The sequence below is a fragment of the Battus philenor genome, unplaced genomic scaffold, assembly GCF_028537555.1.
Source record: "Battus philenor isolate CCGP_79_NKW_IND1 unplaced genomic scaffold, ilBatPhil1.0.hap1 SCAF_38, whole genome shotgun sequence".
NCBI classification, from domain to species: Eukaryota; Metazoa; Arthropoda; class Insecta; order Lepidoptera; family Papilionidae; genus Battus; species Battus philenor.
The window spans coordinates 15,231-40,966 of NW_027181702.1; the positions used below are offsets into that span (position 1 = coordinate 15,231).

At 40.0% G+C, this 25,736-nt stretch overlaps 49 non-coding genes across 49 annotated transcripts; all 49 read right to left on the reverse strand.

The window, feature by feature from the left end:
- Nucleotides 1–15: 15 nt before the first annotated feature.
- Nucleotides 16–134, reverse strand: LOC137928495 (5S ribosomal RNA). The gene has a single exon (XR_011108595.1). It is a non-coding gene; the product is annotated as a 5S ribosomal RNA (ribosomal RNA).
- A 1,903-nt stretch (nucleotides 135–2,037) lies between these two features.
- LOC137928507 (5S ribosomal RNA) lies at nucleotides 2,038–2,156 on the reverse strand. The gene has a single exon (XR_011108607.1). It is a non-coding gene; the product is annotated as a 5S ribosomal RNA (ribosomal RNA).
- A 154-nt stretch (nucleotides 2,157–2,310) lies between these two features.
- LOC137928518 (5S ribosomal RNA) lies at nucleotides 2,311–2,429 on the reverse strand. Its single transcript, XR_011108618.1, has one exon. It is a non-coding gene; the product is annotated as a 5S ribosomal RNA (ribosomal RNA).
- A 154-nt stretch (nucleotides 2,430–2,583) lies between these two features.
- On the reverse strand, nucleotides 2,584–2,702 carry LOC137928530 (5S ribosomal RNA). The gene has a single exon (XR_011108629.1). It is a non-coding gene; the product is annotated as a 5S ribosomal RNA (ribosomal RNA).
- A 154-nt stretch (nucleotides 2,703–2,856) lies between these two features.
- On the reverse strand, nucleotides 2,857–2,975 carry LOC137928541 (5S ribosomal RNA). The gene has a single exon (XR_011108640.1). It is a non-coding gene; the product is annotated as a 5S ribosomal RNA (ribosomal RNA).
- A 1,898-nt stretch (nucleotides 2,976–4,873) lies between these two features.
- On the reverse strand, nucleotides 4,874–4,992 carry LOC137927903 (5S ribosomal RNA). Its single transcript, XR_011108031.1, has one exon. It is a non-coding gene; the product is annotated as a 5S ribosomal RNA (ribosomal RNA).
- Nucleotides 4,993–5,145: 153 nt separating this feature from the next.
- On the reverse strand, nucleotides 5,146–5,264 carry LOC137928553 (5S ribosomal RNA). Its single transcript, XR_011108651.1, has one exon. It is a non-coding gene; the product is annotated as a 5S ribosomal RNA (ribosomal RNA).
- Nucleotides 5,265–5,418: 154 nt separating this feature from the next.
- On the reverse strand, nucleotides 5,419–5,537 carry LOC137927813 (5S ribosomal RNA). Its single transcript, XR_011107945.1, has one exon. It is a non-coding gene; the product is annotated as a 5S ribosomal RNA (ribosomal RNA).
- Nucleotides 5,538–6,032: 495 nt separating this feature from the next.
- On the reverse strand, nucleotides 6,033–6,151 carry LOC137927824 (5S ribosomal RNA). The gene has a single exon (XR_011107956.1). It is a non-coding gene; the product is annotated as a 5S ribosomal RNA (ribosomal RNA).
- Nucleotides 6,152–6,304: 153 nt separating this feature from the next.
- Nucleotides 6,305–6,423, reverse strand: LOC137927835 (5S ribosomal RNA). Its single transcript, XR_011107967.1, has one exon. It is a non-coding gene; the product is annotated as a 5S ribosomal RNA (ribosomal RNA).
- Nucleotides 6,424–8,280: 1,857 nt separating this feature from the next.
- On the reverse strand, nucleotides 8,281–8,399 carry LOC137927847 (5S ribosomal RNA). Its single transcript, XR_011107978.1, has one exon. It is a non-coding gene; the product is annotated as a 5S ribosomal RNA (ribosomal RNA).
- Nucleotides 8,400–8,552: 153 nt separating this feature from the next.
- On the reverse strand, nucleotides 8,553–8,671 carry LOC137927858 (5S ribosomal RNA). The gene has a single exon (XR_011107989.1). It is a non-coding gene; the product is annotated as a 5S ribosomal RNA (ribosomal RNA).
- A 154-nt stretch (nucleotides 8,672–8,825) lies between these two features.
- LOC137927862 (5S ribosomal RNA) lies at nucleotides 8,826–8,944 on the reverse strand. Its single transcript, XR_011107993.1, has one exon. It is a non-coding gene; the product is annotated as a 5S ribosomal RNA (ribosomal RNA).
- A 154-nt stretch (nucleotides 8,945–9,098) lies between these two features.
- LOC137927930 (5S ribosomal RNA) lies at nucleotides 9,099–9,217 on the reverse strand. Its single transcript, XR_011108057.1, has one exon. It is a non-coding gene; the product is annotated as a 5S ribosomal RNA (ribosomal RNA).
- Nucleotides 9,218–9,371: 154 nt separating this feature from the next.
- On the reverse strand, nucleotides 9,372–9,490 carry LOC137927870 (5S ribosomal RNA). The gene has a single exon (XR_011108001.1). It is a non-coding gene; the product is annotated as a 5S ribosomal RNA (ribosomal RNA).
- Nucleotides 9,491–9,644: 154 nt separating this feature from the next.
- Nucleotides 9,645–9,763, reverse strand: LOC137927882 (5S ribosomal RNA). The gene has a single exon (XR_011108012.1). It is a non-coding gene; the product is annotated as a 5S ribosomal RNA (ribosomal RNA).
- A 153-nt stretch (nucleotides 9,764–9,916) lies between these two features.
- Nucleotides 9,917–10,035, reverse strand: LOC137927895 (5S ribosomal RNA). The gene has a single exon (XR_011108023.1). It is a non-coding gene; the product is annotated as a 5S ribosomal RNA (ribosomal RNA).
- A 154-nt stretch (nucleotides 10,036–10,189) lies between these two features.
- Nucleotides 10,190–10,308, reverse strand: LOC137927906 (5S ribosomal RNA). The gene has a single exon (XR_011108034.1). It is a non-coding gene; the product is annotated as a 5S ribosomal RNA (ribosomal RNA).
- A 153-nt stretch (nucleotides 10,309–10,461) lies between these two features.
- Nucleotides 10,462–10,580, reverse strand: LOC137927917 (5S ribosomal RNA). The gene has a single exon (XR_011108045.1). It is a non-coding gene; the product is annotated as a 5S ribosomal RNA (ribosomal RNA).
- Nucleotides 10,581–10,733: 153 nt separating this feature from the next.
- On the reverse strand, nucleotides 10,734–10,852 carry LOC137928052 (5S ribosomal RNA). Its single transcript, XR_011108175.1, has one exon. It is a non-coding gene; the product is annotated as a 5S ribosomal RNA (ribosomal RNA).
- Nucleotides 10,853–11,006: 154 nt separating this feature from the next.
- LOC137927863 (5S ribosomal RNA) lies at nucleotides 11,007–11,125 on the reverse strand. The gene has a single exon (XR_011107994.1). It is a non-coding gene; the product is annotated as a 5S ribosomal RNA (ribosomal RNA).
- A 154-nt stretch (nucleotides 11,126–11,279) lies between these two features.
- LOC137927929 (5S ribosomal RNA) lies at nucleotides 11,280–11,398 on the reverse strand. The gene has a single exon (XR_011108056.1). It is a non-coding gene; the product is annotated as a 5S ribosomal RNA (ribosomal RNA).
- A 153-nt stretch (nucleotides 11,399–11,551) lies between these two features.
- Nucleotides 11,552–11,670, reverse strand: LOC137927940 (5S ribosomal RNA). Its single transcript, XR_011108067.1, has one exon. It is a non-coding gene; the product is annotated as a 5S ribosomal RNA (ribosomal RNA).
- A 154-nt stretch (nucleotides 11,671–11,824) lies between these two features.
- Nucleotides 11,825–11,943, reverse strand: LOC137927865 (5S ribosomal RNA). The gene has a single exon (XR_011107996.1). It is a non-coding gene; the product is annotated as a 5S ribosomal RNA (ribosomal RNA).
- A 154-nt stretch (nucleotides 11,944–12,097) lies between these two features.
- On the reverse strand, nucleotides 12,098–12,216 carry LOC137927952 (5S ribosomal RNA). The gene has a single exon (XR_011108078.1). It is a non-coding gene; the product is annotated as a 5S ribosomal RNA (ribosomal RNA).
- A 154-nt stretch (nucleotides 12,217–12,370) lies between these two features.
- Nucleotides 12,371–12,489, reverse strand: LOC137927963 (5S ribosomal RNA). The gene has a single exon (XR_011108089.1). It is a non-coding gene; the product is annotated as a 5S ribosomal RNA (ribosomal RNA).
- A 154-nt stretch (nucleotides 12,490–12,643) lies between these two features.
- On the reverse strand, nucleotides 12,644–12,762 carry LOC137927974 (5S ribosomal RNA). The gene has a single exon (XR_011108100.1). It is a non-coding gene; the product is annotated as a 5S ribosomal RNA (ribosomal RNA).
- Nucleotides 12,763–12,915: 153 nt separating this feature from the next.
- LOC137927987 (5S ribosomal RNA) lies at nucleotides 12,916–13,034 on the reverse strand. The gene has a single exon (XR_011108112.1). It is a non-coding gene; the product is annotated as a 5S ribosomal RNA (ribosomal RNA).
- A 1,884-nt stretch (nucleotides 13,035–14,918) lies between these two features.
- Nucleotides 14,919–15,037, reverse strand: LOC137927998 (5S ribosomal RNA). The gene has a single exon (XR_011108123.1). It is a non-coding gene; the product is annotated as a 5S ribosomal RNA (ribosomal RNA).
- Nucleotides 15,038–15,191: 154 nt separating this feature from the next.
- Nucleotides 15,192–15,310, reverse strand: LOC137928009 (5S ribosomal RNA). The gene has a single exon (XR_011108134.1). It is a non-coding gene; the product is annotated as a 5S ribosomal RNA (ribosomal RNA).
- Nucleotides 15,311–15,464: 154 nt separating this feature from the next.
- LOC137928021 (5S ribosomal RNA) lies at nucleotides 15,465–15,583 on the reverse strand. Its single transcript, XR_011108145.1, has one exon. It is a non-coding gene; the product is annotated as a 5S ribosomal RNA (ribosomal RNA).
- Nucleotides 15,584–15,737: 154 nt separating this feature from the next.
- Nucleotides 15,738–15,856, reverse strand: LOC137927950 (5S ribosomal RNA). The gene has a single exon (XR_011108076.1). It is a non-coding gene; the product is annotated as a 5S ribosomal RNA (ribosomal RNA).
- A 154-nt stretch (nucleotides 15,857–16,010) lies between these two features.
- On the reverse strand, nucleotides 16,011–16,129 carry LOC137927915 (5S ribosomal RNA). The gene has a single exon (XR_011108043.1). It is a non-coding gene; the product is annotated as a 5S ribosomal RNA (ribosomal RNA).
- A 154-nt stretch (nucleotides 16,130–16,283) lies between these two features.
- LOC137927951 (5S ribosomal RNA) lies at nucleotides 16,284–16,402 on the reverse strand. Its single transcript, XR_011108077.1, has one exon. It is a non-coding gene; the product is annotated as a 5S ribosomal RNA (ribosomal RNA).
- A 154-nt stretch (nucleotides 16,403–16,556) lies between these two features.
- LOC137927916 (5S ribosomal RNA) lies at nucleotides 16,557–16,675 on the reverse strand. The gene has a single exon (XR_011108044.1). It is a non-coding gene; the product is annotated as a 5S ribosomal RNA (ribosomal RNA).
- Nucleotides 16,676–16,829: 154 nt separating this feature from the next.
- LOC137928032 (5S ribosomal RNA) lies at nucleotides 16,830–16,948 on the reverse strand. The gene has a single exon (XR_011108156.1). It is a non-coding gene; the product is annotated as a 5S ribosomal RNA (ribosomal RNA).
- A 154-nt stretch (nucleotides 16,949–17,102) lies between these two features.
- Nucleotides 17,103–17,221, reverse strand: LOC137928043 (5S ribosomal RNA). The gene has a single exon (XR_011108167.1). It is a non-coding gene; the product is annotated as a 5S ribosomal RNA (ribosomal RNA).
- Nucleotides 17,222–17,374: 153 nt separating this feature from the next.
- LOC137928055 (5S ribosomal RNA) lies at nucleotides 17,375–17,493 on the reverse strand. The gene has a single exon (XR_011108178.1). It is a non-coding gene; the product is annotated as a 5S ribosomal RNA (ribosomal RNA).
- Nucleotides 17,494–19,395: 1,902 nt separating this feature from the next.
- LOC137928059 (5S ribosomal RNA) lies at nucleotides 19,396–19,514 on the reverse strand. Its single transcript, XR_011108182.1, has one exon. It is a non-coding gene; the product is annotated as a 5S ribosomal RNA (ribosomal RNA).
- Nucleotides 19,515–19,668: 154 nt separating this feature from the next.
- On the reverse strand, nucleotides 19,669–19,787 carry LOC137928061 (5S ribosomal RNA). Its single transcript, XR_011108183.1, has one exon. It is a non-coding gene; the product is annotated as a 5S ribosomal RNA (ribosomal RNA).
- Nucleotides 19,788–19,941: 154 nt separating this feature from the next.
- On the reverse strand, nucleotides 19,942–20,060 carry LOC137928062 (5S ribosomal RNA). The gene has a single exon (XR_011108184.1). It is a non-coding gene; the product is annotated as a 5S ribosomal RNA (ribosomal RNA).
- Nucleotides 20,061–21,962: 1,902 nt separating this feature from the next.
- On the reverse strand, nucleotides 21,963–22,081 carry LOC137928064 (5S ribosomal RNA). The gene has a single exon (XR_011108186.1). It is a non-coding gene; the product is annotated as a 5S ribosomal RNA (ribosomal RNA).
- Nucleotides 22,082–22,235: 154 nt separating this feature from the next.
- LOC137928065 (5S ribosomal RNA) lies at nucleotides 22,236–22,354 on the reverse strand. The gene has a single exon (XR_011108187.1). It is a non-coding gene; the product is annotated as a 5S ribosomal RNA (ribosomal RNA).
- A 154-nt stretch (nucleotides 22,355–22,508) lies between these two features.
- On the reverse strand, nucleotides 22,509–22,627 carry LOC137928066 (5S ribosomal RNA). The gene has a single exon (XR_011108188.1). It is a non-coding gene; the product is annotated as a 5S ribosomal RNA (ribosomal RNA).
- Nucleotides 22,628–22,781: 154 nt separating this feature from the next.
- On the reverse strand, nucleotides 22,782–22,900 carry LOC137928067 (5S ribosomal RNA). The gene has a single exon (XR_011108189.1). It is a non-coding gene; the product is annotated as a 5S ribosomal RNA (ribosomal RNA).
- Nucleotides 22,901–24,798: 1,898 nt separating this feature from the next.
- LOC137927904 (5S ribosomal RNA) lies at nucleotides 24,799–24,917 on the reverse strand. Its single transcript, XR_011108032.1, has one exon. It is a non-coding gene; the product is annotated as a 5S ribosomal RNA (ribosomal RNA).
- A 153-nt stretch (nucleotides 24,918–25,070) lies between these two features.
- Nucleotides 25,071–25,189, reverse strand: LOC137928068 (5S ribosomal RNA). Its single transcript, XR_011108190.1, has one exon. It is a non-coding gene; the product is annotated as a 5S ribosomal RNA (ribosomal RNA).
- A 154-nt stretch (nucleotides 25,190–25,343) lies between these two features.
- Nucleotides 25,344–25,462, reverse strand: LOC137928069 (5S ribosomal RNA). Its single transcript, XR_011108191.1, has one exon. It is a non-coding gene; the product is annotated as a 5S ribosomal RNA (ribosomal RNA).
- Nucleotides 25,463–25,615: 153 nt separating this feature from the next.
- LOC137927807 (5S ribosomal RNA) lies at nucleotides 25,616–25,734 on the reverse strand. Its single transcript, XR_011107939.1, has one exon. It is a non-coding gene; the product is annotated as a 5S ribosomal RNA (ribosomal RNA).
- Between the last annotated feature and the right edge of the window lie 2 nt (nucleotides 25,735–25,736).

Consider the following 25,736-nt stretch of genomic DNA (forward strand, 5'->3'; position numbering starts at 1 on the left):
AGAAAAACGCCAAAAAGCCAACATCACGCGGTGTTCCCAGGCGGTCACCCATCCAAGTACTGACCGCGCCCGACGTTGCTTAACTTCGGTGATCGGACGAGAACCGGTGTATTCAACGTGGTATGGACGTTGGCGACCGTTCGTCTTCGATGCGCAAACACCATCTTGGTGATCTTCGAAACCGAATCCTAATTCTCTGTTATGTCTTTGTTATTTTCTTCAATATTTTTTTTTCAACGTCCACACTAAATAGATAAATCGGCGGAAATTGCATTACATAATAATGGCTACTGCTTGGTCTCAGAAATCTTTCCTTGTGAAGATTTGTACTTCAACGTCCACTCACATACAATACTTACCAGTGTATCGTATGTGCCTTTCGTTGTATAACAAATTTGAAAACTAAGTCGACATCTTCAGTATTTCCTTTGCGAAGTTAAACAATGTTTGTTACTATAATACATACTATGCCGCATGTACACGTCATAACAATGAACACATTCATAACACAGCTTTACACAAGTAGAGCCCTTTGCTACGTGCGAGCGTCATCGTGAAACTGGTACGCGCTCTACCAGCCTTATTCTTAGTTTTTAAGTTCACAGATTCTTCCGCTCCGTGAACTCAGCTCCGATGAAGCTGTCTTCGAGCTAAGAGCAATAACATCAACATAGAATAAGCATACAATGCAGTTTCATTTTTATTTTCAAGCCGTTACTATTGTTCAATTAAACTTATTATTATCTACATAAGGTTTGGAATATATTTTGGTTGTAAGAGAGTGATCGACACATATATATAATACGCCAATACCTCACCTTGCGTCGTAGTTAGGTTCCAAAAAAACACGACGCAAATTGAAACGCCGCAAAGTGAATTAAGATTTTCTATAGCAAAACACATAAAGATCGAAGATAGGTTCCAGGGTCACGAAAATACTACTTTTTAAAAAGAAAATTGAACAAAGTGAACATTTAAAAAACAAAAATAACATAACTCTGCCAATTAAATAAATTGTAATAATATTTACCTTTTTGATAACCAGAAACAACGCGTAAAAATTTATATTAATTTATTATTCTCTTTTAAAATAAGCACAACACACTACTTAATTAAAACTGAACTTTTAAAATTAGCAAAACAAAGTGAAAATAAAACTGTATTCAAATTGCGTTGATTTTTGGTTAGAAAGAGAATCCCCGAGTTTTGATGGCGTAACGCAATTAAAAACAAAAGTGTTGCCACCTTTTAAAAAATAAAATAAAATTGAATTAAAAAAGAAAACGACGCAAAGCGAAGTATTGGTGTACTCTTCAGCTTTAATGAAAGTTCTTTTCGCATCGAGTAGGCAACCTGCTCACGTTTTTTTCTTTTGTATTTATGTACGTTAAACTCGATATTATGTATAACTAACTAGCTGATCCCGAATGTGTTGTTTTGCAAAAAAAATATTTTTAATTTTCAATTTAATAATAAGGGTTGATCGTAGAGGGGTAAAAATTTAGGGTTGTATGGTATTTATTTGGCGAAGAAGAGCGCCATCTACAGGGAAAATATTGAAATGGCAGAGCAACGACAGCGGACTCATCTAAATGCTACGAGATGGCAGCGTGATCGGCCTGAAAAAATCACCTTTTGTTACTAGAAAATAAAAACACAAAATATTAATAATTTGAATTGTTATCATAAAAAATAACCTGAACGCAAACAATAAATAGTCAAGTAAGAAAGCGATTCTTCTTAAAGGTTATTCTATGTATAAAGTATGATTAAGAAAATTGGTTACAGTATTTTAAAAAGATTTTGAAGGTGAAATCAACTTGGGTTTTATTTTGTGCTATAATAGTTCACATCGTGAACAAAAAAGGAGTCGTGTATCAAAATATTACAAAATTAGGCTAAGTATAAGACAGTAAAGAGCGCCAGTTTTAACAACGATAAAAATTAACGAATGACATGCAAAACAAAAGTGCAAAAAAAAAGAATTGAAAATATTGGAGCGCTAAAAGGGAACCGCCGAAAGAAAAACGCCAAAAAAGCCAACATCACGCGGTGTTCCCAGGCGGTCACCCATCCAAGTACTGACCGCGCCCGACGTTGCTTAACTTCGGTGATCGGACGAGAACCGGTGTATTCAACGTGGTATGGACGTTGGCGACTGATGGTCCTCGAAACGCAAACGCGAGAGGCGACATCGGAGAGAAATCTTCATTTTTTTGTTAATAATCTCCTATGAAAAATTAATAAAAGTTCATGGATTGAGAATATTGGAGCGCTAAAAAGGAACCGCCGAAAGAAAAACGCCAAAAAAGCCAACATCACGCGGTGTTCCCAGGCGGTCACCCATCCAAGTACTGACCGCGCCCGACGTTGCTTAACTTCGGTGATCGGACGAGAACCGGTGTATTCAACGTGGTATGGACGTTGGCGACTGATGGTCCTCGAAACGCAAACGCGAGAGGCGACATCGGAGAGAAATCTTCATTTTTTTGTTAATAATCTCCTATGAAAAATGGATAATAGTTTATGAATTGAGAATATTGGAGCGCTAAAAAGGAACCGCCGAAAGAAAAACGCCAAAAAAGCCAACATCACGCGGTGTTCCCAGGCGGTCACCCATCCAAGTACTGACCGCGCCCGACGTTGCTTAACTTCGGTGATCGGACGAGAACCGGTGTATTCAACGTGGTATGGACGTTGGCGACTGATGGTCCTCGAAACGCAAACGCGAGAGGCGACATCGGAGAGAAATCTTCATTTTTTTGTTAATAATCTCCTATGAAAAATTAATAAAAGTTCATGGATTGAGAATATTGGAGCGCTAAAAAGGAACCGCCGAAAGAAAAACGCCAAAAAAGCCAACATCACGCGGTGTTCCCAGGCGGTCACCCATCCAAGTACTGACCGCGCCCGACGTTGCTTAACTTCGGTGATCGGACGAGAACCGGTGTATTCAACGTGGTATGGACGTTGGCGACCGTTCGTCTTCGATGCGCAAACACCATCTTGGTGATCTTCGAAACCGAATCCTAATTCTCTGTTATGTCTTTGTTATTTTCTTCAATATTTTTTTTTCAACGTCCACACTAAATAGATAAATCGGCGGAAATTGCATTACATAATAATGGCTACTGCTTGGTCTCAGAAATCTTTCCTTGTGAAGATTTGTACTTCAACGTCCACTCACATACAATACTTACCAGTGTATCGTATGTGCCTTTCGTTGTATAACAAATTTGAAAACTAAGTCGACATCTTCAGTATTTCCTTTGCGAAGTTAAACAATGTTTGTTACTATAATACATACTATGCCGCATGTACACGTCATAACAATGAACACATTCATAACACAGCTTTACACAAGTAGAGCCCTTTGCTACGTGCGAGCGTCATCGTGAAACTGGTACGCGCTCTACCAGCCTTATTCTTAGTTTTTAAGTTCACAGATTCTTCCGCTCCGTGAACTCAGCTCCGATGAAGCTGTCTTCGAGCTAAGAGCAATAACATCAACATAGAATAAGCATACAATGCAGTTTCATTTTTATTTTCAAGCCGTTACTATTGTTCAATTAAACTTATTATTATCTACATAAGGTTTGGAATATATTTTGGTTGTAAGAGAGTGATCGACACATATATATAATACGCCAATACCTCACCTTGCGTCGTAGTTAGGTTCCAAAAAAACACGACGCAAATTGAAACGCCGCAAAGTGAATTAAGATTTTCTATAGCAAAACACATAAAGATCGAAGATAGGTTCCAGGGTCACGAAAATACTACTTTTTAAAAAGAAAATTGAACAAAGTGAACATTTAAAAAACAAAAATAACATAACTCTGCCAATTAAATAAATTGTAATAATATTTACCTTTTTGATAACCAGAAACAACGCGTAAAAATTTATATTAATTTATTATTCTCTTTTAAAATAAGCACAACACACTACTTAATTAAAACTGAACTTTTAAAATTAGCAAAACAAAGTGAAAATAAAACTGTATTCAAATTGCGTTGATTTTTGGTTAGAAAGAGAATCCCCGAGTTTTGATGGCGTAACGCAATTAAAAACAAAAGTGTTGCCACCTTTTAAAAAATAAAATAAAATTGAATTAAAAAAGAAAACGACGCAAAGCGAAGTATTGGTGTACTCTTCAGCTTTAATGAAAGTTCTTTTCGCATCGAGTAGGCAACCTGCCCACGTTTTTTTCTTTTGTGTTTATGTACGTTAAACTCGATATTATCTATAACTAGCTGATCCCGCAAATGTTGTTTTGCAAAAAAAATATTTTTAATTTTTAATTTAAAAATAAGGGTTGATCGTAGAGGGGTAAAAATTTAAGGTTGTATGGTATTTATTTGGCGAAGAAGAGCGCCATCTACAGGGAAAATATTGAAATGGCAGAGTAACGACAGCGGACTCATCTAAATGCTACGAGATGGCAGTGTGATCGGCCTGAAAAAATCACCTTTTGTTACTAGAAAATAAAAACACAAAATATTAATAATTGGAATTGTTATCATAAAAAACAACCTGAACGCAATTGAAAACTATAAACAGTCAAGTAAGAAAGCGATCGTTCTTAAAGGTTTTTCTATGTACAAAGTATGATTAAAAAAATTGGTTACAGTATTTTAAAAGGATTTTGAAGGTGAAATCAAATTGGGTTTTATTTTGTGCTATAATAGTTCACACCGTGAACAAAAAAGGAGTCGTGTATCAAAATATTACAAAATTAGGCTAAGTATAAGACAGTAAAGAGCGCCAGTTTTAACAAAGATAAAAATTAAAGAATGACATGCAAAACAAAAGTTTATGAATTGAGAATATTGGAGCGCTGAAAGGGAACCGCTGAAAGAAAAACGCCAAAAAAGCCAACATCACGCGGTGTTCCCAGGCGGTCACCCATCCAAGTACTGACCGCGCCCGACGTTGCTTAACTTCGGTGATCGGACGAGAACCGGTGTATTCAACGTGGTATGGAAGTTGGCGACCGTTCGTCTTCGAAACGCAAACGCGAGAGGCGACATCGGAGAGAAATCTTCATTTTTTTGTTAATAATCTCCTATGAAAAATTATTAAAGTTCATGGATTGAGAATATTGGAGCGCTAAAAAGGAACCGCCGAAAGAAAAACGCCAAAAAAGCCAACATCACGCGGTGTTCCCAGGCGGTCACCCATCCAAGTACTGACCGCGCCCGACGTTGCTTAACTTCGGTGATCGGACGAGAACCGGTGTATTCAACGTGGTATGGACGTTGGCGACCGTTCGTCTTCGAAACGCAAACGCGAGACGCGACATCGGAGAGAAATCTTCATTTTTTTGTTAATAATCTCCTATGAAAAATTAATAAAAGTTTATGAATTGAGAATATTGGAGCGCTAAAAAGGAACCGCCGAAAGAAAAACGCCAAAAAAGCCAACATCACGCGGTGTTCCCAGGCGGTCACCCATCCAAGTACTGACCGCGCCCGACGTTGCTTAACTTCGGTGATCGGACGAGAACCGGTGTATTCAACGTGGTATGGACGTTGGCGACCATTCGTCTTCGAAACGCAAACGCGAGACGCGACATCGGAGAGAAATCTTCATTTTTTTGTTAATAATCTCCTATGAAAAATTATTAAAGTTCATGGATTGAGAATATTGGAGCGCTAAAAAGGAACCGCCGAAAGAAAAACGCCAAAAAAGCCAACATCACGCGGTTTTCCCAGGCGGTCACCCATCCAAGTACTGACCGCGCCCGACGTTGCTTAACTTCGGTGATCGGACGAGAACCGCCAGGCGGTCACCCATCCAAGTACTGACCGCGCCCGACGTTGCTTAACTTCGGTGATCGGACGAGAACCGGTGTATTCAACGTGGTATGGACGTTGGCGACTGATGGTCTTCGAAAAGCAAACGCGAGAGGCGACATCGGAGAGAAATCTTCATTTTTTTGTTAATAATCTCCTATGAAAAATGGATAAAAGTTTACGGATTGAGAATATTGGAGCGCTAAAAAGGAACCGCCGAAAGAAAAACGCCAAAAAGCCAACATCACGCGGTGTTCCCAGGCGGTCACCCATCCAAGTACTGACCGCGCCCGACGTTGCTTAACTTCGGTGATCGGACGAGAACCGGTGTATTCAACGTGGTATGGACGTTGGCGAAAATTGGTCTTTGAAACGCAAACGCGAGAGGCGACATCGGAGAGAAATCTTCATTTTTTTATTAATAATCTCCTATGAAAAATGGATAAAACTTTATGGATTGAGAATGTTGGAGCGCTAAAAAGGAACCGCCGAAAGAAAAACGCCAAAAAGCCAACATCACGCGGTGTTCCCAGGCGGTCACCCATCCAAGTACTGACCGCGCCCGACGTTGCTTAACTTCGGTGATCGGACGAGAACCGGTGTATTCAACGTGGTATGGACGTTGGCGACCGTTAGTCTTCGATGCGCAAACACCATCTTGGTGACCTCCGAAACCGAATCCTAATTCTCTGTTATGTCCTTGTTATTTTCTTCAACATTTTTTTTTTCAACGTCCACACTAAATAGATAAATCGGCGGAAATTGCATTACATAATAATGGCTACTGCTTGGTCTCAGAAATCTTTCCTTGTGAAGTTTTGTACTTCATCGTCTACTCACATACAATATAACAAATTTGAAAGCTAAGTCGACATCTTCACTATTTCCTTTGCGAAGTTAAACAATGTTTGTTACTACAATACATACTATGCCGCATGTACACGTCATAACAATGAACACATTCATAACACAGCTTTACACAAGTAGAGGCCTTTGCTACGTGCGAGCGTCATCGTGAAACTGGTACGCGCTCTACCAGCCTTATTCTTAGTTTCTATGTTCACAGATTCTTCCGCTCCGTGAACTCAGCTCCGAGCTCCGAGCTGTAAAAGCCTTCGAGCTAAGAGCAATAACATCAACATAGAATAAGATACAATGCAGTTTCATTTTTATTTTCAAACCGTTACTATTGTTCAATTAAACTTATTATTGTCTACATAAGGTTTGGAATATATTTTGGTTGTAAGAGAGTGATCGACACATATATAATACGCCAATACCTCACTTTGCGTAGTGGTTACGTTTCAGAAAAACACGACGCAAATTGAAACGCCGCAAAGTGAATTAAGATTTTCTATAGCAAACCACATAAAGACCGAAGATAGGTACCAGGGTCACGAAAATATTACTTTTTAAAAAGAAAATTGAACAAACAAAAATAAAATAACTCTGCCAATTAAATAAATTGTAATAATATTAACCTTTTTGGTAACCAGAAACAACGCGTAAAAATTTATATAAATTTATTATTCTCTTTTAAAATAAGCACAACACACTACTTAATTAAAACTGAACTTTTAAAATTAGCAAAACAAAGTGATAATAAAACTGTATTCAAATTGCGTTGGTTTTTGGTTAGAAAGAGAATCCCCGAGTTTTGATGGCGTAACGCAATTAAAAACAAAAGTGTTGCCATCTTTTAAAAAATAAAATTAAATTAAATAAAAAAAAAAAAACGACGCAAAGCGAAGTATTGGTGTACTCTTCAGCTTTAATGAAAGTTCTTTTCGCATCGAGAAGGCAACCTGCCCACGTTTTTTTCTTTTGTGTTTATGTACGTTAAACTCGATATTATGTATAACTAGCTGATCCCGCAAATGTTGTTTTGCAAAAAAAATATTTTTCATTTTTAATTTAAAAATAAGGGTTGATCGTAGAGGGGTAAAAATTTAGGGTTGTATGGTATTTATTTGGCGAAGAAGAGCGCCATCTACAGGGAAAATATTGAAATGGCAGAGTAACGACAGCGGACTCATCTAAATGCTACGAGATGGCAGTGTGATCGGCCTGAAAAAATCACCTTTTGTTACTAGAAAATAAAAGCACAAAATATTAATAATTTGAATTGTTATCACAAAAAACAACCTGAACGCAATTGAAAAATATAAATAGTCAAGTAAGAAAGCGATCCTTCTTAAAGGTTTTTCTATGTATAAAGTATGATTAAAAAAATTGGTTACAGTATTTTAAAAGGATTTTGAAGGTGAAATCAACTTGGGTTTTATTTTGTGCTATAATAGTTCACATCGTGAACAAAAAAGGAGTCGTGTATCAAAATATTACAAAATTAGGCTAAGTATAAGACAGTAAAGAGCGCCAGTTTTAACAACGATAAAAATTGACGAATGACATGCAAAACAAAAGTTTATGAATTAAGAATATTGGAGCGCTAAAAGGGAACCGCCGAAAGAAAAACGCCAAAAAAGCCAACATCACGCGGTGTTCCCAGGCGGTCACCCATCCAAGTACTGACCGCGCCCGACGTTGCTTAACTTCGGTGATCGGACGAGAACCGGTGTATTCAACGTGGTATGGACGTTGGCGAAAATTGGTCTTTGAAACGCAAACGCGAGAGGCGACATCGGAGAGAAATCTTCATTTTTTTATTAATAATCTCCTATGAAAAATGGATAAAACTTTATGGATTGAGAATGTTGGAGCGCTAAAAAGGAACCGCCGAAAGAAAAACGCCAAAAAGCCAACATCACGCGGTGTTCCCAGGCGGTCACCCATCCAAGTACTGACCGCGCCCGACGTTGCTTAACTTCGGTGATCGGACGAGAACCGGTGTATTCAACGTGGTATGGACGTTGGCGACTGATGGCCCTCGAAACGCAAACGCGAGAGGCGACATCGGAGAAAAATCTTCATTTTTTTGTTAATAATCTCCTATGAAAAATGGATAAAAGTTTATAGATTGAGAATGTTGGAGCGCTAAAAAGGAACCGCCGAAAGAAAAACGCCAAAAAAGCCAACATCACGCGGTGTTCCCAGGCGGTCACCCATCCAAGTACTGACCGCGCCCGACGATGCTTAACTTCGGTGATCGGACGAGAACCGGTGTATTCAACGTGGTATGGACGTTGGCGAAAATTGGTCTTTGAAACGCAAACGCGAGAGGCGACATCGGAGAGAAATCTTCATTTTTTTGTTAATAATCTCCTATGAAAAATGGATAAAAGTTTACGGATTGAGAATATTGGAGCGCTAAAAAGGAACCGCCGAAAGAAAAACGCCAAAAAAGCCATCATCACGCGGTGTTCCCAGGCGGTCACCCATCCAAGTACTGACCGCGCCCGACGTTGCTTAACTTCGGTGATCGGACGAGAACCGGTGTATTCAACGTGGTATGGACGTTGGCGACTGATGGTCTTCGAAACGCAAACGCGAGAGGCGACATCGGAGAGAAATCTTCATTTTTTTGTTAATAATCTCCTAAGAAAAATGGATAAAAGTTTACGGATTGAGAATATTGGAGCGCTAAAAAGGAACCGCCGAAAGAAAAACGCCAAAAAAGCCAACATCACGCGGTGTTCCCAGGCGGTCACCCATCCAAGTACTGACCGCGCCCGACGTTGCTTAACTTCGGTGATCGGACGAGAACCGGTGTATTCAACGTGGTATGGACGTTGGCGACAGATGGTCTTCGAAACGCAAACGCGAGAGGCGACATCGGAGAGAAATCTTCATTTTTTTGTTAATAATCTCCTATGAAAAATGGATAAAAGTTTACGGATTGAGAATATTGGAGCGCTAAAAAGGAACCGCCGAAAGAAAAACGCCAAAAAAGCCAACATCACGCGGTGTTCCCAGGCGGTCACCCATCCAAGTACTGACCGCGCCCGACGTTGCTTAACTTCGGTGATCGGACGAGAACCGGTGTATTCAACGTGGTATGGACGTTGGCGACAGATGGTCTTCGAAAAGCAAACGCGAGAGGCGACATCGGAGAGAAATCTTCATTTTTTTGTTAATAATCTCCTATGAAAAATGGATAAAAGTTTACGGATTGAGAATATTGGAGCGCTAAAAAGGAACCGCCGAAAGAAAAACGCCAAAAAGCCAACATCACGCGGTGTTCCCAGGCGGTCACCCATCCAAGTACTGACCGCGCCCGACGTTGCTTAACTTCGGTGATCGGACGAGAACCGGTGTATTCAACGTGGTATGGACGTTGGCGACTGATGGTCTTCGAAAAGCAAACGCGAGAGGCGACATCGGAGAGAAATCTTCATTTTTTTGTTAATAATCTCCTATGAAAAATGGATAAAAGTTTACGGATTGAGAATATTGGAGCGCTAAAAAGGAACCGCCGAAAGAAAAACGCCAAAAAAGCCAACATCACGCGGTGTTCCCAGGCGGTCACCCATCCAAGTACTGACCGCGCCCGACGTTGCTTAACTTCGGTGATCGGACGAGAACCGGTGTATTCAACGTGGTATGGACGTTGGCGACTGATGGTCTTCGAAAAGCAAACGCGAGAGGCGACATCGGAGAGAAATCTTCATTTTTTTGTTAATAATCTCCTATGAAAAATGGATAAAAGTTTACGGATTGAGAATATTGGAGCGCTAAAAAGGAACCGCCGAAAGAAAAACGCCAAAAAGCCAACATCACGCGGTGTTCCCAGGCGGTCACCCATCCAAGTACTGACCGCGCCCGACGTTGCTTAACTTCGGTGATCGGACGAGAACCGGTGTATTCAACGTGGTATGGACGTTGGCGACTGATGGTCTTCGAAAAGCAAACGCGAGAGGCGACATCGGAGAGAAATCTTCATTTTTTTGTTAATAATCTCCTATGAAAAATGGATAAAAGTTTACGGATTGAGAATATTGGAGCGCTAAAAAGGAACCGCCGAAAGAAAAACGCCAAAAAGCCAACATCACGCGGTGTTCCCAGGCCGTCACCCATCCAAGTACTGACCGCGCCCGACGTTGCTTAACTTCGGTGATCGGACGAGAACCGGTGTATTCAACGTGGTATGGACGTTGGCGACTGATGGCCCTCGAAACGCACACGCGAGAGGCGACATCGGAGAAAAATCTTCATTTTTTTGTTAATAATCTCCTATGAAAAATGGATAAAAGTTTATAGATTGAGAATGTTGGAGCGCTAAAAAGGAACCGCCGAAAGAAAAACGCCAAAAAAGCCAACATCACGCGGTGTTCCCAGGCGGTCACCCATCCAAGTACTGACCGCGCCCGACGATGCTTAACTTCGGTGATCGGACGAGAACCGGTGTATTCAACGTGGTATGGACGTTGGCGAAAATTGGTCTTTGAAACGCAAACGCGAGAGGCGACATCGGAGAGAAATCTTCATTTTTTTGTTAATAATCTCCTATGAAAAATGGATAAAAGTTTACGGATTGAGAATATTGGAGCGCTAAAAAGGAACCGCCGAAAGAAAAACGCCAAAAAAGCCAACATCACGCGGTGTTCCCAGGCGGTCACCCATCCAAGTACTGACCGCGCCCGACGTTGCTTAACTTCGGTGATCGGACGAGAACCGGTGTATTCAACGTGGTATGGACGTTGGCGAAAATTGGTCTTTGAAACGCAAACGCGAGAGGCGACATCGGAGAGAAATCTTCATTTTTTTATTAATAATCTCCTATGAAAAATGGATAAAACTTTATGGATTGAGAATGTTGGAGCGCTAAAAAGGAACCGCCGAAAGAAAAACGCCAAAAAGCCAACATCACGCGGTGTTCCCAGGCGGTCACCCATCCAAGTACTGACCGCGCCCGACGTTGCTTAACTTCGGTGATCGGACGAGAACCGGTGTATTCAACGTGGTATGGACGTTGGCGACTGATGGCCCTCGAAACGCACACGCGAGAGGCGACATCGGAGAAAAATCTTCATTTTTTTGTTAATAATCTCCTATGAAAAATGGATAAAAGTTTATAGATTGAGAATGTTGGAGCGCTAAAAAGGAACCGCCGAAAGAAAAACGCCAAAAAAGCCAACATCACGCGGTGTTCCCAGGCGGTCACCCATCCAAGTACTGACCGCGCCCGACGATGCTTAACTTCGGTGATCGGACGAGAACCGGTGTATTCAACGTGGTATGGACGTTGGCGAAAATTGGTCTTCGAAACGCAAACGCGAGAGGCGACATCGGAGAGAAATCTTCATTTTTTTGTTAATAATCTCGTATGAAAAATGGATAAAAGTTTACGGATTGAGAATATTGGAGCGCTAAAAAGGAACCGCCGAAAGAAAAACGCCAAAAAAGCCAACATCACGCGGTGTTCCCAGGCGGTCACCCATCCAAGTACTGACCGCGCCCGACGTTGCTTAACTTCGGTGATCGGACGAGAACCGGTGTATTCAACGTGGTATGGACGTTGGCGACCGTTGGTCTTCGAAACGCAAACGCGAGACGCGACATCGGAGAGAAATCTTCATTTTTTTGTTAATAATCTCCTATGAAAAATTAATAAAAGTTTATGAATTGAGAATATTGGAGCGCTAAAAAGAAACCGCCGAGAGAAAAACGCCAAAAAAGCCAACATCACGCGGTGTTCCCAGGCGGTCACCCATCCAAGTACTGACCGCGCCCGACGTTGCTTAACTTCGGTGATCGGACGAGAACCGGTGTATTCAACGTGGTATGGACGTTGGCGACTGATGGTCTTCGAAAAGCAAACGCGAGAGGCGACATCGGAGAGAAATCTTCATTTTTTTGTTAATAATCTCCTATGAAAAATGGATAAAAGTTTACGGATTGAGAATATTGGAGCGCTAAAAAGGAACCGCCGAAAGAAAAACGCCAAAAAAGCCAACATCACGCGGTGTTCCCAGGCGGTCACCCATCCAAGTACTGACCGCGCCCGACGTTGCTTAACTTCGGTGATCGGACGAGAACCGGTGTATTCAACGTGGTATGGACGTTGGCGACTGATGGTCTTCGAAAAGCAAACGCGAGAGGCGACATCGGAGAGAAATCTTCATTTTTTTGTTAATAATCTCCTATGAAAAATGGATAAAAGTTTACGGATTGAGAATATTGGAGCGCTAAAAAGGAACCGCCGAAAGAAAAACGCCAAAAAGCCAACATCACGCGGTGTTCCCAGGCGGTCACCCATCCAAGTACTGACCGCGCCCGACGTTGCTTAACTTCGGTGATCGGACGAGAACCGGTGTATTCAACGTGGTATGGACGTTGGCGACCGTTCGTCTTCGATGCGCAAACACCATCTTGGTGATCTTCGAAACCGAATCCTAATTCTCTGTTATGTCCTTGTTATTTTCTTCAATATTTTTTTTTCAACGTCCACACTAAATAGATAAATCGGCGGAAATTGCATTACATAATAATGGCTACTGCTTGGTCTCAGAAATCTTTCCTTGTGAAGATTTGTACTTCATCGTCCACTCACATACAATATTTACCAGTGTATCGTATGTGCCTTTCGTTGTATAACAAATTTGAAAACTAAGTCGACATCTTCAGTATTTCCTTTGCGAAGTTAAACAATGTTTGTTACTATAATACATACTATGCCGCATGTACACGTCATAACAATGAACACATTCATAACACAGCTTTACACAAGTAGAGGCCTTTGCTACGTGCGAGCGTCATCGTGAAACTGGTACGCGCTCTACCAGCCTTATTCTTAGTTTTTATGTTCACAGAGTCTTCCGCTCCGTGAACTCAGCTCCGATGAAGCTGTAAAAGCCTTCGAGCTAAGAGCAATAACATCAACATAGAATAAGTACACAATGCAGTTTCATTTTTATTTTCAAACCGTTACTATTGTTCAATTAAACTTATTATTGTCTACATAAGGTTTGGAATATATTTTGGTTGTAAGAGAGTGATCGACACATATATAATACGCCAATACCTCACTTTGCGTAGTGGATACGTTCTAGAAAAACACGACGCAAATTGAAACGCCGCAAAGTGAATTAAGATTTTCTATAGCAAACCACATAAAGATCGAAGATAGGTACCAGGGTCCCGAAAATATTACTTTTTAAAAAGAAAATTGAACGAACGAAAATAAAATAACTCTGCCAATTAAATAAATTGTAATAATATTAACCTTTTTGGTAACCAGAAACAACGCGTAAAAATTTATATAAATTTATAATTCTCTCTTAAAATAAGCACAACACACTACTTAATTAAAACTGAACTTTTAAAATTAGCAAAACAAAGTGAAAATAAAACTGTATTCAAATTGCGTTGATTTTTGGTTAGAAAGAGAATCCCCGAGTTTTGATGGCGTAACGCAATTAAAAACAAAAGTGTTGCCATCTTTTAAAAAATAAAATAAAATTAAATTAAAAAAAAAAGACGCAAAGCGAAGTATTGGTGTACTCTTCAGCTTTAATGAAAGTTCTTTTCGCATCGAGTAGGCAACGTGCCCACGATTTTTTCTTTTGTGTTTATGTACGTTAAACTCGATATTATGTATAACTAGCTGATCCCGCAAATGTTATTTTGCAAAAAAAATATTTTTAATTTTCAATTTAAAAATAAGGGTTGATCGTAGAGGGGTAAAAATTTAGGGTTGTATGGCATTTATTTGGCGAAGAAGAGCGCCATCTACAGGGAAAATATTGAAATGGCAGAGTAACGACAGCGGACTCATCTAAATGCTACGAGATGGCAGTGTGATCGGCCTGAATAAATCACCTTTTGTTACTAGAAAATAAAAACACAAAATATTAATAATTTGAATTGTTATCATAAAAAACAACCTGAACGCAATTGAAAACAATAAATAGTCAAGTAAGAAAGCGATCCTTCTTAAAGGTTTTTCTATGTATAAAGTATGATTAAAAAAATTGGTTACAGTATTTTAAAAAGATTTTGAAGGTGAAATCGACTTTGGTTTTATTTTGTGCTATAATAGTTCACATCGTGAACAAAAAAGGAGTCGTGTATCAAAATATTACAAAATTAGGCTAAGTATAGGACAGTAAAGAGCGCCAGTTTTAACAACGATAAAAATTAACGAATGACATGCAAAACAAAGGTTTATGAATTGAGAATATTGGAGCGCTAAAAGGGAACCGCCGAAAGAAAAACACCAAAAAAGCCAACATCACGCGGTGTTCCCAGGCGGTCACCCATCCAAGTACTGACCGCGCCCGACGTTGCTTAACTTCGGTGATCGGACGAGAACCGGTGTATTCAACGTGGTATGGACGTTGGCGACAGATGGTCTTCGAAAAGCAAACGCGAGAGGCGACATCGGAGAGAAATCTTCATTTTTTTGTTAATAATCTCCTGTGAAAAATGGATAAAAGTTTACGGATTGAGAATATTGGAGCGCTAAAAAGGAACCGCCGAAAGAAAAACGCCAAAAAAGCCAACATCACGCGGTGTTCCCAGGCGGTCACCCATCCAAGTACTGACCGCGCCCGACGTTGCTTAACTTCGGTGATCGGACGAGAACCGGTGTATTCAACGTGGTATGGACGTTGGCGACAGATGGTCTTCGAAACGCAAACGCGAGAGGCGACATCGGAGAGAAATCTTCATTTTTTTGTTAATAATCTCCTATGAAAAATGGATAAAAGTTTACGGATTGAGAATATTGGAGCGCTAAAAAGGAACCGCCGAAAGAAAAACGCCAAAAAAGCCAACATCACGCGGTGTTCCCAGGCGGTCACCCATCCAAGTACTGACCGCGCCCGACGTTGCTTAACTTCGGTGATCGGACGAGAACCGGTGTATTCAACGTGGTATGGACGTTGGCGACTGATGGTCTTCGAAACGCAAACGCGAGAGGCGACATCGGAGAGAAATCTTCATTTTTTTGTTAATAATCTCCTATGAAAAATGGATAAAAGTTTACGGATTGAGAATATTGGAGCGCTAAAAAGGAACCGCCGAAAGAAAAACGCCAAAAAAGCCAACATCACGCAGTGTTCCCAGGCGGTTACCCATCCAAGTACTGACCGCGCCCGACGTTGCTTAACTTCGGTGATCGGACGAGAACCGGTGTATTCAACGTGGTATGGACGTTGGCGACTGATGGTCTTCGAAACGCAAACGCGAGAGGCGACATCGGAGAGAAATCTTTATTTTTTTGTTAATAATCTCCTAAGAAAAATAGATAAAAGTTTACGGATTGAGAATATTGGAGCGCTAAAAAGGAACCGCCGAAAGAAAAACGCCAAAAAAGCCATCATCACGTGGTGTTCCCAGGCGGTCACCCATCCAAGTACTGACCGCGCCCGACGTTGCTTAACTTCGGTGATCGGACGAGAACCGGTGTATTCAACGTGGTATGGACGTTGGCGACTGATGGTCTTCGAAACGCAAACGCGAGAGGCGACATCGGAGAGAAATCTTCATTTTTTTGTTAATAATCTCCTATGAAAAATGGATAAAAGTTTACGGATTGAGAATATTGGAGCGCTAAAAAGGAACCGCCGAAAGAAAAACGCCAAAAAAGCCAACATCACGCAGTGTTCCCAGGCGGTTACCCATCCAAGTACTGACCGCGCCCGACGTTGCTTAACTTCGGTGATCGGACGAGAACCGGTGTATTCAACGTGGTATGGACGTTGGCGACTGATGGTCTTCGAAACGCAAACGCGAGAGGCGACATCGGAGAGAAATCTTTATTTTTTTGTTAATAATCTCCTAAGAAAAATAGATAAAAGTTTACGGATTGAGAATATTGGAGCGCTAAAAAGGAACCGCCGAAAGAAAAACGCCAAAAAAGCCATCATCACGTGGTGTTCCCAGGCGGTCACCCATCCAAGTACTGACCGCGCCCGACGTTGCTTAACTTCGGTGATCGGACGAGAACCGGTGTATTCAACGTGGTATGGACGTTGGCGACTGATGGTCTTCGAAACGCAAACGCGAGAGGCGACATCGGAGAGAAATCTTTATTTTTTTGTTAATAATCTCCTAAGAAAAATGGATAAAAGTTTACGGATTGAGAATATTGGAGCGCTAAAAAGGAACCGCCGAAAGAAAAACGCCAAAAAAGCCAACATCACGCGGTGTTCCCAGGCGGTCACCCATCCAAGTACTGACCGCGCCCGACGTTGCTTAACTTCGGTGATCGGACGAGAACCGGTGTATTCAACGTGGTATGGACGTTGGCGACTGATGGTCTTCGAAACGCAAACGCGAGAGGCGACATCGGAGAGAAATCTTCATTTTTTTGTTAATAATCTCCTATGAAAAATGGATAAAAGTTTACGGATTGAGAATATTGGAGCGCTAAAAAGGAACCGCCGAAAGAAAAACGCCAAAAAAGCCAACATCACGCGGTGTTCCCAGGCGGTCACCCATCCAAGTACTGACCGCGCCCGACGTTGCTTAACTTCGGTGATCGGACGAGAACCGGTGTATTCAACGTGGTATGGACGTTGGCGACTGATGGTCTTCGAAAAGCAAACGCGAGAGGCGACATCGGAGAGAAATCTTCATTTTTTTGTTAATAATCTCCTATGAAAAATGGATAAAAGTTTACGGATTGAGAATATTGGAGCGCTAAAAAGGAACCGCCGAAAGAAAAACGCCAAAAAGCCAACATCACGCGGTGTTCCCAGGCGGTCACCCATCCAAGTACTGACCGCGCCCGACGTTGCTTAACTTCGGTGATCGGACGAGAACCGGTGTATTCAACGTGGTATGGACGTTGGCGACCGTTCGTCTTCGATGCGCAAACACCATCTTGGTGATCTTCGAAACCGAATCCTAATTCTCTGTTATGTCTTTGTTATTTTCTTCAATATTTTTTTTTCAACGTCCACACTAAATAGATAAATCGGCGGAAATTGCATTACATAATAATGGCTACTGCTTGGTCTCAGAAATCTTTCCTTGTGAAGATTTGTACTTCAACGTCCACTCACATACAATACTTACCAGTGTATCGTATGTGCCTTTCGTTGTATAACAAATTTGAAAACTAAGTCGACATCTTCAGTATTTCCTTTGCGAAGTTAAACAATGTTTGTTACTATAATACATACTATGCCGCATGTACACGTCATAACAATGAACACATTCATAACACAGCTTTACACAAGTAGAGCCCTTTGCTACGTGCGAGCGTCATCGTGAAACTGGTACGCGCTCTACCAGCCTTATTCTTAGTTTTTAAGTTCACAGATTCTTCCGCTCCGTGAACTCAGCTCCGATGAAGCTGTCTTCGAGCTAAGAGCAATAACATCAACATAGAATAAGCATACAATGCAGTTTCATTTTTATTTTCAAGCCGTTACTATTGTTCAATTAAACTTATTATTATCTACATAAGGTTTGGAATATATTTTGGTTGTAAGAGAGTGATCGACACATATATATAATACGCCAATACCTCACCTTGCGTCGTAGTTAGGTTCCAAAAAAACACGACGCAAATTGAAACGCCGCAAAGTGAATTAAGATTTTCTATAGCAAAACACATAAAGATCGAAGATAGGTTCCAGGGTCACGAAAATACTACTTTTTAAAAAGAAAATTGAACAAAGTGAACATTTAAAAAACAAAAATAACATAACTCTGCCAATTAAATAAATTGTAATAATATTTACCTTTTTGATAACCAGAAACAACGCGTAAAAATTTATATTAATTTATTATTCTCTTTTAAAATAAGCACAACACACTACTTAATTAAAACTGAACTTTTAAAATTAGCAAAACAAAGTGAAAATAAAACTGTATTCAAATTGCGTTGATTTTTGGTTAGAAAGAGAATCCCCGAGTTTTGATGGCGTAACGCAATTAAAAACAAAAGTGTTGCCATCTTTTAAAAAATAAAATTAAATTAAATTAAAAAAAAAACGACGCAAAGCGAAGTATTGGTGTACTCTTCAGCTTTAATGAAAGTTCTTTTCGCATCGAGTAGGCAACCTGCTCACGTTTTTTTCTTTTGTATTTATGTACGTTAAACTCGATATTATGTATAACTAACTAGCTGATCCCGAATGTGTTGTTTTGCAAAAAAAATATTTTTAATTTTCAATTTAATAATAAGGGTTGATCGTAGAGGGGTAAAAATTTAGGGTTGTATGGTATTTATTTGGCGAAGAAGAGCGCCATCTACAGGGAAAATATTGAAATGGCAGAGTAACGACAGCGGACTCATCTAAATGCTACGAGATGGCAGCGTGATCGGCCTGAAAAAATCACCTTTTGTTACTAGAAAATAAAAACACAAAATATTAATAATTTGAATTGTTATCATAAAAAATAACCTGAACGCAAACAATAAATAGTCAAGTAAGAAAGCGATTCTTCTTAAAGGTTATTCTATGTATAAAGTATGATTAAGAAAATTGGTTACAGTATTTTAAAAAGATTTTGAAGGTGAAATCAACTTGGGTTTTATTTTGTGCTATAATAGTTCACATCGTGAACAAAAAAGGAGTCGTGTATCAAAATATTACAAAATTAGGCTAAGTATAAGACAGTAAAGAGCGCCAGTTTTAACAACGATAAAAATTAACGAATGACATGCAAAACAAAAGTGCAAAAAAAAAGAATTGAAAATATTGGAGCGCTAAAAGGGAACCGCCGAAAGAAAAACGCCAAAAAAGCCAACATCACGCGGTGTTCCCAGGCGGTCACCCATCCAAGTACTGACCGCGCCCGACGTTGCTTAACTTCGGTGATCGGACGAGAACCGGTGTATTCAACGTGGTATGGACGTTGGCGACTGATGGTCCTCGAAACGCAAACGCGAGAGGCGACATCGGAGAGAAATCTTCATTTTTTTGTTAATAATCTCCTATGAAAAATGGATAAAAGTTTATGGATTGAGAATATTGGAGCGCTAAAAAGGAACCGCCGAAAGAAAAACGCCAAAAAAGCCAACATCACGCGGTGTTCCCAGGCGGTCACCCATCCAAGTACTGACCGCGCCCGACGTTGCTTAACTTCGGTGATCGGACGAGAACCGGTGTATTCAACGTGGTATGGACGTTGGCGACTGATGGTCCTCGAAACGCAAACGCGAGAGGCGACATCGGAGAGAAATCTTCATTTTTTTGTTAATAATCTCCTATGAAAAATGGATAAAAGTTTATGGATTGAGAATATTGGAGCGCTAAAAAGGAACCGCCGAAAGAAAAACGCCAAAAAAGCCAACATCACGCGGTGTTCCCAGGCGGTCACCCATCCAAGTACTGACCGCGCCCGACGTTGCTTAACTTCGGTGATCGGACGAGAACCGGTGTATTCAACGTGGTATGGACGTTGGCGACCGTTCGTCTTCGATGCGCAAACACCATCTTGGTGATCTTCGAAACCGAATCCTAATTCTCTGTTATGTCTTTGTTATTTTCTTCAATATTTTTTTTTCAACGTCCACACTAAATAGATAAATCGGCGGAAATTGCATTACATAATAATGGCTACTGCTTGGTCTCAGAAATCTTTCCTTGTGAAGATTTGTACTTCAACGTCCACTCACATACAATACTTACCAGTGTATCGTATGTGCCTTTCGTTGTATAACAAATTTGAAAACTAAGTCGACATCTTCAGTATTTCCTTTGCGAAGTTAAACAATGTTTGTTACTATAATACATACTATGCCGCATGTACACGTCATAACAATGAACACATTCATAACACAGCTTTACACAAGTAGAGCCCTTTGCTACGTGCGAGCGTCATCGTGAAACTGGTACGCGCTCTACCAGCCTTATTCTTAGTTTTTAAGTTCACAGATTCTTCCGCTCCGTGAACTCAGCTCCGATGAAGCTGTCTTCGAGCTAAGAGCAATAACATCAACATAGAATAAGCATACAATGCAGTTTCATTTTTATTTTCAAGCCGTTACTATTGTTCAATTAAACTTATTATTATCTACATAAGGTTTGGAATATATTTTGGTTGTAAGAGAGTGATCGACACATATATATAATACGCCAATACCTCACCTTGCGTCGTAGTTAGGTTCCAAAAAAACACGACGCAAATTGAAACGCCGCAAAGTGAATTAAGATTTTCTATAGCAAAACACATAAAGATCGAAGATAGGTTCCAGGGTCACGAAAATACTACTTTTTAAAAAGAAAATTGAACAAAGTGAACATTTAAAAAACAAAAATAACATAACTCTGCCAATTAAATAAATTGTAATAATATTTACCTTTTTGATAACCAGAAACAACGCGTAAAAATTTATATTAATTTATTATTCTCTTTTAAAATAAGCACAACACACTACTTAATTAAAACTGAACTTTTAAAATTAGCAAAACAAAGTGAAAATAAAACTGTATTCAAATTGCGTTGATTTTTGGTTAGAAAGAGAATCCCCGAGTTTTGATGGCGTAACGCAATTAAAAACAAAAGTGTTGCCATCTTTTAAAAAATAAAATTAAATTAAATTAAAAAAAAAACGACGCAAAGCGAAGTATTGGTGTACTCTTCAGCTTTAATGAAAGTTCTTTTCGCATCGAGTAGGCAACCTGCTCACGTTTTTTTCTTTTGTATTTATGTACGTTAAACTCGATATTATGTATAACTAACTAGCTGATCCCGAATGTGTTGTTTTGCAAAAAAAATATTTTTAATTTTCAATTTAATAATAAGGGTTGATCGTAGAGGGGTAAAAATTTAGGGTTGTATGGTATTTATTTGGCGAAGAAGAGCGCCATCTACAGGGAAAATATTTAAATGGCAGAGTAACGACAGCGGACTCATCTAAATGCTACGAGATGGCAGTGTGATCGGCCTGAAAAAATCACCTTTTGTTACTAGAAAATAAAAACACAAAATATTAATAATTTGAATTGTTATCATAAAAAATAACCTGAACGCAAACAATAAATAGTCAAGTAAGAAAGCGATTCTTCTTAAAGGTTATTCTATGTATAAAGTATGATTAAGAAAATTGGTTACAGTATTTTAAAAAGATTTTGAAGGTGAAATCAACTTGGGTTTTATTTTGTGCTATAATAGTTCACATCGTGAACAAAAAAGGAGTCGTGTATCAAAATATTACAAAATTAGGCTAAGTATAAGACAGTAAAGAGCGCCAGTTTTAACAACGATAAAAATTAACGAATGACATGCAAAACAAAAGTGCAAAAAAAAAGAATTGAAAATATTGGAGCGCTAAAAGGGAACCGCCGAAAGAAAAACGCCAAAAAAGCCAACATCACGCGGTGTTCCCAGGCGGTCACCCATCCAAGTACTGACCGCGCCCGACGTTGCTTAACTTCGGTGATCGGACGAGAACCGGTGTATTCAACGTGGTATGGACGTTGGCGACTGATGGTCCTCGAAACGCAAACGCGAGAGGCGACATCGGAGAGAAATCTTCATTTTTTTGTTAATAATCTCCTATGAAAAATTAATAAAAGTTCATGGATTGAGAATATTGGAGCGCTAAAAAGGAACCGCCGAAAGAAAAACGCCAAAAAAGCCAACATCACGCGGTGTTCCCAGGCGGTCACCCATCCAAGTACTGACCGCGCCCGACGTTGCTTAACTTCGGTGATCGGACGAGAACCGGTGTATTCAACGTGGTATGGACGTTGGCGACTGATGGTCCTCGAAACGCAAACGCGAGAGGCGACATCGGAGAGAAATCTTCATTTTTTTGTTAATAATCTCCTATGAAAAATGGATAATAGTTTATGAATTGAGAATATTGGAGCGCTAAAAAGGAACCGCCGAAAGAAAAACGCCAAAAAAGCCAACATCACGCGGTGTTCCCAGGCGGTCACCCATCCAAGTACTGACCGCGCCCGACGTTGCTTAACTTCGGTGATCGGACGAGAACCGGTGTATTCAACGTGGTATGGACGTTGGCGACTGATGGTCCTCGAAACGCAAACGCGAGAGGCGACATCGGAGAGAAATCTTCATTTTTTTGTTAATAATCTCCTATGAAAAATTAATAAAAGTTCATGGATTGAGAATATTGGAGCGCTAAAAAGGAACCGCCGAAAGAAAAACGCCAAAAAAGCCAACATCACGCGGTGTTCCCAGGCGGTCACCCATCCAAGTACTGACCGCGCCCGACGTTGCTTAACTTCGGTGATCGGACGAGAACCGGTGTATTCAACGTGGTATGGACGTTGGCGACCGTTCGTCTTCGATGCGCAAACACCATCTTGGTGATCTTCGAAACCGAATCCTAATTCTCTGTTATGTCTTTGTTATTTTCTTCAATATTTTTTTTTCAACGTCCACACTAAATAGATAAATCGGCGGAAATTGCATTACATAATAATGGCTACTGCTTGGTCTCAGAAATCTTTCCTTGTGAAGATTTGTACTTCAACGTCCACTCACATACAATACTTACCAGTGTATCGTATGTGCCTTTCGTTGTATAACAAATTTGAAAACTAAGTCGACATCTTCAGTATTTCCTTTGCGAAGTTAAACAATGTTTGTTACTATAATACATACTATGCCGCATGTACACGTCATAACAATGAACACATTCATAACACAGCTTTACACAAGTAGAGCCCTTTGCTACGTGCGAGCGTCATCGTGAAACTGGTACGCGCTCTACCAGCCTTATTCTTAGTTTTTAAGTTCACAGATTCTTCCGCTCCGTGAACTCAGCTCCGATGAAGCTGTCTTCGAGCTAAGAGCAATAACATCAACATAGAATAAGCATACAATGCAGTTTCATTTTTATTTTCAAGCCGTTACTATTGTTCAATTAAACTTATTATTATCTACATAAGGTTTGGAATATATTTTGGTTGTAAGAGAGTGATCGACACATATATATAATACGCCAATACCTCACCTTGCGTCGTAGTTAGGTTCCAAAAAAACACGACGCAAATTGAAACGCCGCAAAGTGAATTAAGATTTTCTATAGCAAAACACATAAAGATCGAAGATAGGTTCCAGGGTCACGAAAATACTACTTTTTAAAAAGAAAATTGAACAAAGTGAACATTTAAAAAACAAAAATAACATAACTCTGCCAATTAAATAAATTGTAATAATATTTACCTTTTTGATAACCAGAAACAACGCGTAAAAATTTATATTAATTTATTATTCTCTTTTAAAATAAGCACAACACACTACTTAATTAAAACTGAACTTTTAAAATTAGCAAAACAAAGTGAAAATAAAACTGTATTCAAATTGCGTTGATTTTTGGTTAGAAAGAGAATCCCCGAGTTTTGATGGCGTAACGCAATTAAAAACAAAAGTGTTGCCACCTTTTAAAAAATAAAATAAAATTGAATTAAAAAAGAAAACGACGCAAAGCGAAGTATTGGTGTACTCTTCAGCTTTAATGAAAGTTCTTTTCGCATCGAGTAGGCAACCTGCCCACGTTTTTTTCTTTTGTGTTTATGTACGTTAAACTCGATATTATCTATAACTAGCTGATCCCGCAAATGTTGTTTTGCAAAAAAAATATTTTTAATTTTTAATTTAAAAATAAGGGTTGATCGTAGAGGGGTAAAAATTTAAGGTTGTATGGTATTTATTTGGCGAAGAAGAGCGCCATCTACAGGGAAAATATTGAAATGGCAGAGTAACGACAGCGGACTCATCTAAATGCTACGAGATGGCAGTGTGATCGGCCTGAAAAAATCACCTTTTGTTACTAGAAAATAAAAACACAAAATATTAATAATTGGAATTGTTATCATAAAAAACAACCTGAACGCAATTGAAAACTATAAACAGTCAAGTAAGAAAGCGATCGTTCTTAAAGGTTTTTCTATGTACAAAGTATGATTAAAAAAATTGGTTACAGTATTTTAAAAGGATTTTGAAGGTGAAATCAAATTGGGTTTTATTTTGTGCTATAATAGTTCACACCGTGAACAAAAAAGGAGTCGTGTATCAAAATATTACAAAATTAGGCTAAGTATAAGACAGTAAAGAGCGCCAGTTTTAACAAAGATAAAAATTGACGAATGACATGCAAAACAAAAGTTTATGAATTGAGAATATTGGAGCGCTGAAAGGGAACCGCTGAAAGAAAAACGCCAAAAAAGCCAACATCACGCGGTGTTCCCAGGCGGTCACCCATCCAAGTACTGACCGCGCCCGACGTTGCTTAACTTCGGTGATCGGACGAGAACCGGTGTATTCAACGTGGTATGGAAGTTGGCGACCGTTCGTCTTCGAAACGCAAACGCGAGAGGCGACATCGGAGAGAAATCTTCATTTTTTTGTTAATAATCTCCTATGAAAAATTATTAAAGTTCATGGATTGAGAATATTGGAGCGCTAAAAAGGAACCGCCGAAAGAAAAACGCCAAAAAAGCCAACATCACGCGGTGTTCCCAGGCGGTCACCCATCCAAGTACTGACCGCGCCCGACGTTGCTTAACTTCGGTGATCGGACGAGAACCGGTGTATTCAACGTGGTATGGACGTTGGCGACCGTTCGTCTTCGAAACGCAAACGCGAGACGCGACATCGGAGAGAAATCTTCATTTTTTTGTTAATAATCTCCTATGAAAAATTAATAAAAGTTTATGAATTGAGAATATTGGAGCGCTAAAAAGGAACCGCCGAAAGAAAAACGCCAAAAAAGCCAACATCACGCGGTGTTCCCAGGCGGTCACCCATCCAAGTACTGACCGCGCCCGACGTTGCTTAACTTCGGTGATCGGACGAGAACCGGTGTATTCAACGTGGTATGGACGTTGGCGACCATTCGTCTTCGAAACGCAAACGCGAGACGCGACATCGGAGAGAAATCTTCATTTTTTTGTTAATAATCTCCTATGAAAAATTATTAAAGTTCATGGATTGAGAATATTGGAGCGCTAAAAAGGAACCGCCGAAAGAAAAACGCCAAAAAAGCCAACATCACGCGGTTTTCCCAGGCGGTCACCCATCCAAGTACTGACCGCGCCCGACGTTGCTTAACTTCGGTGATCGGACGAGAACCGGTGTATTCAACGTGGTATGGACGTTGGCGA